We start from the raw sequence: 10,840 nt of genomic DNA on the forward strand, positions 1-10,840 counted from the left end.
AACGGGTAGAGTTGAAATTTATCCATCAGTCCTAGTTATCAAAAATAGAGAAGGAGATATCAAGATGTTCTTAACTTGTAAGCCACCAACCTTCTTTGGTGAAAGAGATCCAGTCAAAGCCATGTGCTGGATCAAAGAGATAGAATCTGTGTTCAATACCATCAAATGTGCAGAAACATATAAAGTCAGATTTGCAGTCTATATATTGAAATCCAAGATAGAGCAAGACACCAAATCTGTTCGAGAGTATACAGAGAAGTTCATTGAATACTCACGATTTGCTGAACATTATATCTCATATGAATCAAGGAAGGTAGATAGATACATTTGGGGATGAAAACCATCAATCCGAGAGTTTGTAATAGACATGAATATGGCTACGTTCTCTTTAACAGTTGATGCAGTAGAAGTGACCGAGAGGAATAAGAACCGGCAAGAGGAAGGAAAAGTGATAGAGAAAAGAAAATGGGAAGGGCCATCGACAGGGTACAGAGAGCCGAAGTCTGTGAAGTATGGCAACAAACCTATTCAAAAAGTAAATGAAAAAGCTTGTTCTCGATGCCATCAAATTCATCAGGTGAATGCAAAATTGATCCAAGAAAATGCTATCAGTGTGGTGAGGTAGGCCATTTGTGAAGGCATTGCCCGATGACTATGAGATGTTTCAATTGCAACTCACCAGATCATCTCAGGCCTAACTGCCCACAATTGAGAGCTCCACAATTGACCATGGGAAGCAATACCTCGAGTGTTCATGGAAGACCAAGTATGGGTAGAGGGGGACTAGAAGGGGCGTGGGGTCGATCTTTTCAAATGACCAAGCATGAAGCCGAAACTATACCAGATGTACTGACGGGTACATTCCTCGTGAACTTTCTATATGCTAAAGTGTTATTTGACTTGGGTGCAAACTTCTCGTTTGTATCACCATCTTTTGCTTTATCTGATGCATGAGTTCTGTGCCACTTGATGATAAATTAGTAGTTGATACTGCTAATGGTCAAGTATTTGTGGATTATGTGTTCAAAACATGTGTTATCACGATTGAGGGATGTGAGCTACCAATCAGACTGTTTCCCATGCCCATGAAAGAATTTGATGTAGTAGTAGGGATGGATTGGTTGGCAAAAAAATCAGGCCAGCATTGTTTGTGATAATAAGATGATCAAAATAATCTTGCCAGACAGAGGGTCAGTTGTTATTTATGGTGATCATCAGAATCATCATACCACTCTGTTAATGGTGTTGAAAGCCTGGAAGTGTATCCAAAAGAAATGTCAGGGTTATCTAGCTTATGCAATTGATGCAAGGAAAGAAAAGGTAAAGCAAGAATTGATTCTGATTGTTAAAGAATATCCTGAAGTCTTTCCCGAAGACTAATCCGGATTACCACCAGACAAAGCTATTGAATTTGGGGTTGATTTGATACCCGAAGCAGAGCCAGTAGTCAAAGCACCATACCTTTTAACTCCATCAGAACTAAAGGAATTGGTTACACAGTTAAAGGATTTGCTCGATAAAGGATTCATCAGACCTAGTACTTCACTATGGGGAGCTCCAGTTCTCTTTGTGAAAAAGAAAGACTGTTAGACCCCATGTTGTGAAAGTGTAAGTAAGAAGTCTCTAACTCTAGTTCATAGGAATTAGTCTTTAGAAGCTGTCTGGACTAAGAGCTCTCATGTATAAGAGATCAAGAGACAGAGCTCTTACTCAAAGAGCCAAGCGTCTCACATACAAAGCCTACGCTCTATTCCGTGGATGATCAAGACTGAAGCGCCAAAAAGCTTAAGTGTTTAATAAAGAGCTATACTTCTGACATAGAGCTTCTGCATAGTACATGCAAAGCTTCTACATAGTAAACCCAGAGCCTCTGGTCTATAACTCCACGGAATACGTGCTTAGTTCAGATATTCTCGCAAGCGTCAAACAGAATCAAGGCGACTTGACTTAGTCCGCTCCACTTTTCAAGGGTCGTGAACGATAAGGATGCGGAATCAACACTCAGAGTTTCAAGCCATAATTCTATCATAGTTTGTTTGACTTAGGTGTACATAAGGAGACATCCTCCTCAGGTTACAAGTACCTGAAAATGCCAACTTAGATTATAGCCAATTCTTGTGAGAATACTTTTTAGATTAAGAGTTATTATTTTCTCATCTAATAAAAAGCATCTGACTTATTCAAAGTTACTTGGTGTTCTTATCTTTGTTGAATATTTCGTTTAATCATTTCAATACATTGTTTTTATTCCAGTCATATTCTTCCAAACTATGTTTTCTGATAATTAATAGAATCTGGGTTCCAACAATTGGTATTAGAGCAAACTAATCAAATTCATTGATTAGTCGATCAATATCCATCAGGATACCTTTCTTAATTTATGGTTATTCATTTTTAAAAGAAATTTCAATCTTATTTTTGATCTATTTGAAAAAGTTTGCTTTTAGTATTCTGAAAATCGGTTAAAACTCGACTATCACTTTCAAGTCAAATTGTTTCTCAAAAATCCTTAAACAAAATGTCTAGTCAATCATGGAACTCCATGTATAGCATTGATTCCCTTACAAAACCTTCGACTCTCATTAGGGAAGAATATCCACAATGGAAAATTTGAATGATACATTTTTTTGAAGGTCTCGACCTTGAACTTTACGAGTCAATTTTGAACGGCCCTTTTGTACCTACTACCCTAATTCCCCGCTTTCCTGCTGCTGGCGACACGATCAAAATACCTGCTAAAAGAGTTCCCAAGCTTTGTAAAGATTGGGATAATGAGGACAAGAGGAGAGTGGAGGTGGACCAGAAAGCCAAGAGGCTTTTAATCATGGCCCTTCCCAATGAGATATTTCAGTCTCTGGACGCTTGCGAATCTGCAAAAGATCTATGGGATCAACTGGCGAACCAGTTGGAAGGTGGAATTAAGATGAAGAAAAACCGTCGTGCTCAATGTCTAAATTAGTACAACAGTTTTCAAGCTCTTCCTGATGAGTCACTCGAGCAGACTTATCACAGATTTAACACGCTGATCAACAAATGCCAAAAATGTGATGTGATCAGAACTCAAAAGGAGAACAATATGCTCTTCTTGAAGAGATTGAATGCAGAATGGGGGAACTTGACCATGTCTCTCGAGGCAAACCAAGACCTGGAGCAATGGACTCTTCCTGATGTGTATGGCACCTTGCAAGCGAAGGAGCAAGAAGTACAAAAGACCAAGGTCTCTCTAGGTGGACATTTGGACTTTTGTCTCCGATTCAAAAACTAGATCTAGTCAACCACACAAAGAGAGAAGATCAAAGGAGGAAAAAGAAGGGGGAAAGAAGGCTCTAATTGTGGAGAGCGATGAAGAAGACAAATCATCAATCTCTGAAGATGATGACATCAGTGCTTTTGCACATTCCTTGGCTTTGATCACCAAGGAATTTCAAAGGAAATTCGAGGTGACAGAAATAGAAGCAGAGGCTTTGAAGGATGGAACCCTCCCTTTGTGTCAAACAAGAAGGAGGAAGAACAGTTTGAATACAAGAAGAAAGCTATCAGATGTTTCAGATGCGGGAAGATGGGACACTACTCCGAAGAGTGTGAAGGCCCTTTGGTGAAAGATGAGTTGTACTATAAAAATAAGTACAAGTATAATCGATCCCAAAGGAGTCTTATGGCTGAGCAGGAGAACTAGGTCTCTGACTTCTCATCTGAAGAAGAAAACCAAGCCCACTTATGTGCAATGGCTATTGAGAATGACACAAAATAGTCTAGATCTGGCTCCGACTCCCAAGTATGTTCTAACTCACGATTTCATAAAACTGCAACAAAAACTTTCTTTCGAGAAATCTAAAAGAAAATCTTTGGAAAAAGAAAAATCTTTCTTTGAACGTGAGACAGAGTTATTGACTGTAGAAAAACAATAGTTGACAGTGGAAAGAGAAACACTTTTAGAAACAAAATGTTCCACTGAAATTAATCTTAAATCAGAGTGCTCCGAACTGAAAGCGGCTATACAGAAGAAGGAAAAAGAGCTTCTAGAAAAGTAGCGTGACAGGCTAAATTCTGAAGCCTTAAAAAATTATTTTCAAAAGGAAAGGGAATTCCTACACCAGCGCTTACAAAGAAAAGAGCTCTTGATCAAAAAATATCAAGATGCTCAGCAGGTTTATGAAAAGATTAATTCTCAGCAGAATAGAGCAATGATAGGTTATACAGACCTAGACCTCACCTGGAAGAAGAAATCTACTCTTAAGTCTGTGTTTAGGTTAGGGGTAGAGCAAAAACCAGATTTTCCATCTCTACATAAAAACTCACCTTTCAAAAGATGTAAACTTGAGAATGGGGCCAAAATTCAAAAGTTAAAGTTCGAAAACATCTCTTATTCTTCAAAAAGTATGCAACAAGTTGATCTAAATAGCATATAGAAGACAAAGGGGATTTTCTGTTTTGGCTCTAATAATCTGGAACATCCTAAAACGAATGGTGACGTGGTTAAACTCGAACCAGATGAAATCAAGAGTTCATCAACATATAAGTTTGTTAAAACTCTGGACCCAAAGTTAATGGATGACTTCACATAAACGATGAGACAGGTCTTCGAGCAAGATTTGCTTGAGGCATTGAATTATCCTTCTAAAGGTCATACATATACTTCTGAGAGTAATTCCTCGAATACTTTTGGAAAATTTTCAACACAAAAGATGGATGAAGGCTCTAGTTCATGTACGCCAGAATCTCAAGCTCTTAATGATACCTCTACATCTCGAAATTCATACAAAGATTTTCTTGACTCTTACTCAGAATAAGAGGTGGACTCGAGTAAAGAGCAAGTTGAGACAAAGATAATGGCAACAGGACTACAAGTTGTGAAGCTTTCAAATGAGAAATCTAATACATTTGTTTCACCAATTAGACAGAGGAAAAAGATTCTCATAGGTCATGATTCCGTAAACATGTCTAAAAGAGCTAAATCCTCTCTAAAACTTGAATATAGGGCAAAGAAAGCTACACATGTTACCTCTGCTTCAAAGAGATCTAAACCCAAATTTGAAAAGCTAATTAAGTTCACTCCGGAACAGAAAGGAAAATCCGCTGCTGACTCTATTTTCAATTCCTCTGTTTCAAAGAGGCCTCTGAAGGCCAAAGAAGTAAGAAGGGATAAGGAGACGACATAGAAGACTCATTCAAAGAAGTCTAAACAATCAGAACTAGATAGAAAGTTCGTTAGAACTAACAATGCTAGGAATAATTTTAATAAAATGTTTTGTGAATCAAATAAACCGTTTTGTCATCAAAAATGTGTTTATACTTGTGAATGTCTCTCTCTGCTGCAAAAGTTAAAGCAGCATTTCTCTAATCCCAACTGCATTCTCTCTGGGTCATCAAGGATGCATTCCAAGAAGACCCAGAAGAGGAAGAAAACTCCTAAAGCCAAATCTGGCAAACCAGATCTCAAGTCTGGTAACTCGGGTGTTGAGACAGATGCTCTCCCCCAAGCAAAAATCATATATCCTAATCCAAATCATCGAGGACCTATTATGAAATGGGTACCTAAATCCTTATAATTTGTTTTTCAGAAGCCACATGTGGACATTTGGTATCTTGACTTCGGGTGCTCAAGACACATGACCAGCGACAAGAGGCTACTCTCCTTATACAGAGAAAAAATTGGAGGAAGAGTAACCTTTGGGGATAATATGCAAGGAGAAATCAAGGGATATGGAGATCTTCATCAAGGTAAGGTTTCTGTCTCTAAGGCTCCTTATGTCTCTGGGCTTAAACATAATCTTATGAGCACAAGTCAACTTTGTGATTCTGGCTACAATGTCAAGTTCCAAAACTCAGCTTGCTCTATCATGTCATAATCCGGTCAGGAGTTGCTATGAGCCAAACATAAGGTTAATCTATACCTTATGAACTTCTCACCAAGAGATAATTCAGAGACTCTCTGTCTTGTATCTCGTAAGTATGAAGAAGTATGGCTCTGGCATCACAAGCTGTCTCATTTGAATTTCCAAAATATAGAGAAGCTTGTGAAGAACAATCTGGTTGACGGACTTCCTGCCATAAAGTTCGAGAAAGACCATCTTTGTCCTCCTTGCGAAATAGGAAAGCTCAAAAGAGCATCCCACAAAACAAAGACAGATGTGTCATGCGTCAGACCTCTGCATATGCTTCAAGTGGAGCTCTGTGGTCCAATCTCTATGCAGAGTATGTCTGGTAAAAAGTATATCCTTGTACTTATTGATGAATTTTCACAATATACTTGGATTGAGTTTGTAAGGCATAAGTCAGATGTCCCAGAGCTGTTGATTAAGCTAATGACAAAGATTCAAGTTCTTCTACAGAGAAAAATTTAGAAGCTGAGAAGTAACAAAGTAACTGAGTTCAAGAACGCAAAAATCAATGCGTACTTGGACAAGGAGGGCATATCTCAAAACTTCTCTGTTGCAAGAACACCATAACAAAATGGTGTTGTAGAAAGAAAGAGTTGCACATTAGTCGAGGCTTCAAGAACAATGCTAGTAGACTCTGGTCTTCCAACCCACTTTTACGCAGAAGTCATTTCAACCGCTTGCTTCATCAAAAACAGAGCAACGGTGGTAATGAAGCACATGAAGACGCTTATGAACTAATTAACCAAAGAAAGCCTAATGTTATATTTTTACACATCTTTGGTTGCAGATGCTTCACCTTGAATGACCATGATCAGCTTGGCAAGTTTGATAAGAAGGCTAATGAAGGAAAGTTTCTTGGTTATTCTACACAAGCCAAGGCCTACAAAGTTTTCAACCAACGAACCAAGACTGTCATGGAAAGCATGTTGCTCGTTCGATGATAAAGAGCAAGTGACTTCAGAGTACCTCAGCTCTGGACTCGAACTTAACAAGACAACTTCCAATTCTCAAATAAAGTCAAGGGAATTGGAACTCAGGCTCTTATTTCAAGACTTCTTTGGTGATGAAGACATCTCTGTATGTGCACCCAAAGATGAGTCTGCATGTGCTAGTGAAGAACCACAAACTACAAGTACAATTATCTCTGGTCCTTCACACACCTGTACTTTCTCTGGTGATCATGCAAATCCACAGCCAGAGCCTACTAGCTCTGGATCAGAGCCCAGTCCTATAGAGCTAGAGCATAACATCTCTGTCTCTGAACCTGGTTCCTCTATACCATCATCCAAGGGGGAGCAAGAAGAACCTTCTTCACCATCTATGAGCCAGATGCCAAACAAATCTATGGAACGTGATCCAATGACCCCAACCTTTGTTCCAGTCCCAACGACAAGATAGACAAAAAATCATCCTCTTCACCAGATAATTGGTGAACCTTCAAGTGGTGTGAAGACAAGAGCTGCTACGACAAATGAATGTTTATTCTTAAACTTTCTAAGCATGGTAGAGCCTAAGAAAGTTCATGAAGCCCTACAAGACCTAAGTTGGGTTGATGCCATGCAAGAAGAGCTCCAACAATTTGAAAGAAACAAGGTATGGACTCTTGTTCCCTTACCTTGATGAAAAGAGATTCAATTTTTGGTTTGCAAGTTGGGTATACTCAATCTTCACTAACTAAGACAGAGCCTCTGTATGTACTATACAGAGCCTCTGCATCCCTCTTGAGCATATGTCTATTTCCTTTATTTTTTTCATGAGACAAAGCCTTTGCATAGTACATGCAGAGCCTCTTACTCATGTCTCTGTATCCTCTTGTCATATAGAGTCTCTGTATAGTACATACAGAGCCTCTATATGTACAACAAATAGCAATATTATCCCTAGGTAAGGGAACAAGAGTCCATACCTTATTTCTTTGAAATTGTTGGTGCTCTTCTTGCATGGCATCAACCCAACTTGGGTCTTGTAGGGCTTCATGAACTTTCTTAGGGTCTACCATGCTTAGAAAGTTTACGAATAAACATTCATTTGTTGTGACAACTGTAATATTTGGTATAATGTTTTTGTTCTAAAAATGAGAGTGTTTAAATATATATATATATATATATATATATAATGTGGAGGTGTGTGTATAGTGGGTTTATTTTAATAAAAATGTTGTTGAAGGGAGGGGGAGTCGGCTGAAGGCACCGCCTACAAAGATTCCCAATTGCTATATATAGTAAATGAGGCTTATATGAAAAGATTTTTTTTTACACACTTTATAATAGGAAAAGTTTCCTTATTGCATCATACGGATTGGCAGAAAAAGAAGAAAAGAGAATTCAACACGAGGAATTTCGGTTTTAAGGTGAGTGTAGTTTGCTTTATGAATCTTATGTATTTAATTTTGTTAGAATGGTTTATATTGAAATTTCATATATGTTATTGTTATTCTGGTTCAATTTTAAACCGGACGAGTGTTGTCCGAATTCAACCTAAACCGGACAAGGGGTGTCCGGGTTCATATTAAACCGCTCAAAGGCTCGCCCGATGTATTTTCTAAACTGGTCGAGTGTCATCCGGTTTACTTCGTAAACCCGCTAAAATCTGTTCGATGTGAACCTAAATCACTCAAAGGCCATTCGACTTAATTAAACCGATCATAGCATCACCCAAGTATTGTCCGGATTACATCTCCAGACAGTTGTCTGGATAAGAATTGGCCGGATTTCATATCCGGCTGAATCTGGTTTGATTCCTTTACTGGTTTAGACTTGATTGATAATAATAAATGGCGGTGTAACCGCGAGAGAGATGAAATGACGGTGTAACCGCGAGAGAGATGTAATGGCGGTGTAACCACGAGAGAGGTATAATGGCGGTGTAACCGTGAGAGAAAGAGATATAATGGCGGTGTAACCGCATGAGAGAGAAAATCTATAATAAATATAGATAAAATGTTTGTGACTGCACAGGTTTGTTTCTAAACTATTAGTTTGAAAAGTGAGTTGTTTGTATGAAATTTGGTACACTCACTAGACCTTTTAGGTCTAATGCTCAGCTGTTGGACTAATCTGTTTTGCAGGTCATCATACATCACAAGCAAAAGGCAAGGGGAAAGTTTAAGCAATTATATTTAGATGTTTATAAGTATATTAAACATAGTTTTTGTTAGCCCATATTTTGTAAACAATATAACCTTTGGTTATCAGTTGTGGTTGTTATATAATACATGTTATTCCAAGATGTGGGTTGTTACAGTTGTTATCAGAGCATTAGTTTAAGGGATCTGGGTATTCGGTAATACTTAGACTTAAACTGGAGGTGTGGAAATTATGATAATAGGTTTCACTGGGACTATGATCATGGGAATATGTTATAGTTGAACCTATTATGAGAAAGTTAGATTACATATGACTGATGTAATCATGAATTATGAATAGACTTGAGGATAAACGTGTTATCATGCTTTGATTATGTGAATAATCATATATGTTTAAATGTGACAGAAAGAGACGTACGTTGAGAAATGGCAGATAATCCTAACCAATCAGAAAGGACCTCTACTGGTTATGGAAGAGGTCAGGGAAGAAGAAATGTAACCCAAGGAGAAAACCCAGAAAATATGATGACAATAGAAAAACGAAGTCGCAACAGGGGTCGAGGAAGAGGGAGAAATACTAGACAAGAAACTCGTATGGAACATGAATTATCGACACAAGAAAGTTCAATGTCTGGCCGTGGAAGAGGGAGAGCAAGGGGTGGACATAATGTACCTGATCCTAGATTTATTACACAAGAAATGTTGGCAGCTGAGTTTGGAAAATTCCAAGAAAGTTTGGTGAATTTGTTAGGACGTGTGGCCCCAAATAACCCAGAAATAATAAGGGATCCTGACCATCAGGAAGAAGCCGGAGCTAGTACACCGGTATTCGATACATCTGTGCCCCTTACTTCGTCCTCCGTTCATAAAGGAGGGGATATTAAAATGTTTCTCGCCTGTAAACCTCCTAAATTTTCCGGTGAGCACGACCCTGTTAAAGCCATGTGTTGGTGTGAAGTCCAATTTCACTGATCAATCTTCATTTCTTCATAACAACAATGGCAGATTTGGATATTTCATGTAAGAACATCAAGAACACTATTGAGAGGAAAAGTCAAATATTCAATCTCTGGTCAAACTCTCATTTATGTACGTATTACAAAATAAGCTCTCCTACTCTCCAAATTACAAAGGCTACTCCCTATTTATATGGTCAAACTAACTAAACATAGTCAAAGTCAAACTTCTATAAGAAAGTCAAACACGCTGACTTTTACAATTATAGACTATTTTAAAACTTTCAAGACGAATACAATTAATACTGATTTCTTAGTCCTAACATTCTCCCCCTTTGTATTCAGACTTGAAAGAAAATTCTGCGCTTTGAGTCCTTGTTTGAACTTTGAAACATTATGCACAAAATGTCTTCTTCAAATGAAATCTTCAACTTGTAATCTTCAAGCGATCAACTGTTGAGAAAGATCTTCTATCACTCTCCCCCTCGAATGTAGAATCACGGTGATCTTCTCTTTTAACAATGTAGATCAAAAACAATCTTCAGAAACACTTGTACAAAATGTGATCTTCAAAGGATCTTCATATAACAAGTCTTCAGTAAACTATTGTGAAAAATGATCTTCACATTCAACATCTCTCAGTCGTTGTAGCACACAAATAATCTTTCTGTAATGATCTTCAGTCGCACTTCTTCTTTTGAGTCTTTTGCCAACACTGAAGTTACTCCCCCTTGATCTTTGCATCAGATTCCCTTTAACAATGTTCAAAAATGAATATTTCATTCATTATTATATATACTCCCCCTTATGATGAAATGAGAATCATTCCATCATACAAAAGATGAATGAAATTTTCCGTTTAAACCATCAAATCATGAAACTGTAAGTAGATCTTTGCAAATCCACTTATTTAATCT

The sequence above is a fragment of the Cynara cardunculus genome, assembly GCF_001531365.2.
Source record: "Cynara cardunculus var. scolymus isolate 2C chromosome LG 2, CcrdV1, whole genome shotgun sequence".
Lineage (NCBI taxonomy): Eukaryota > Viridiplantae > Streptophyta > Magnoliopsida > Asterales > Asteraceae > Cynara > Cynara cardunculus.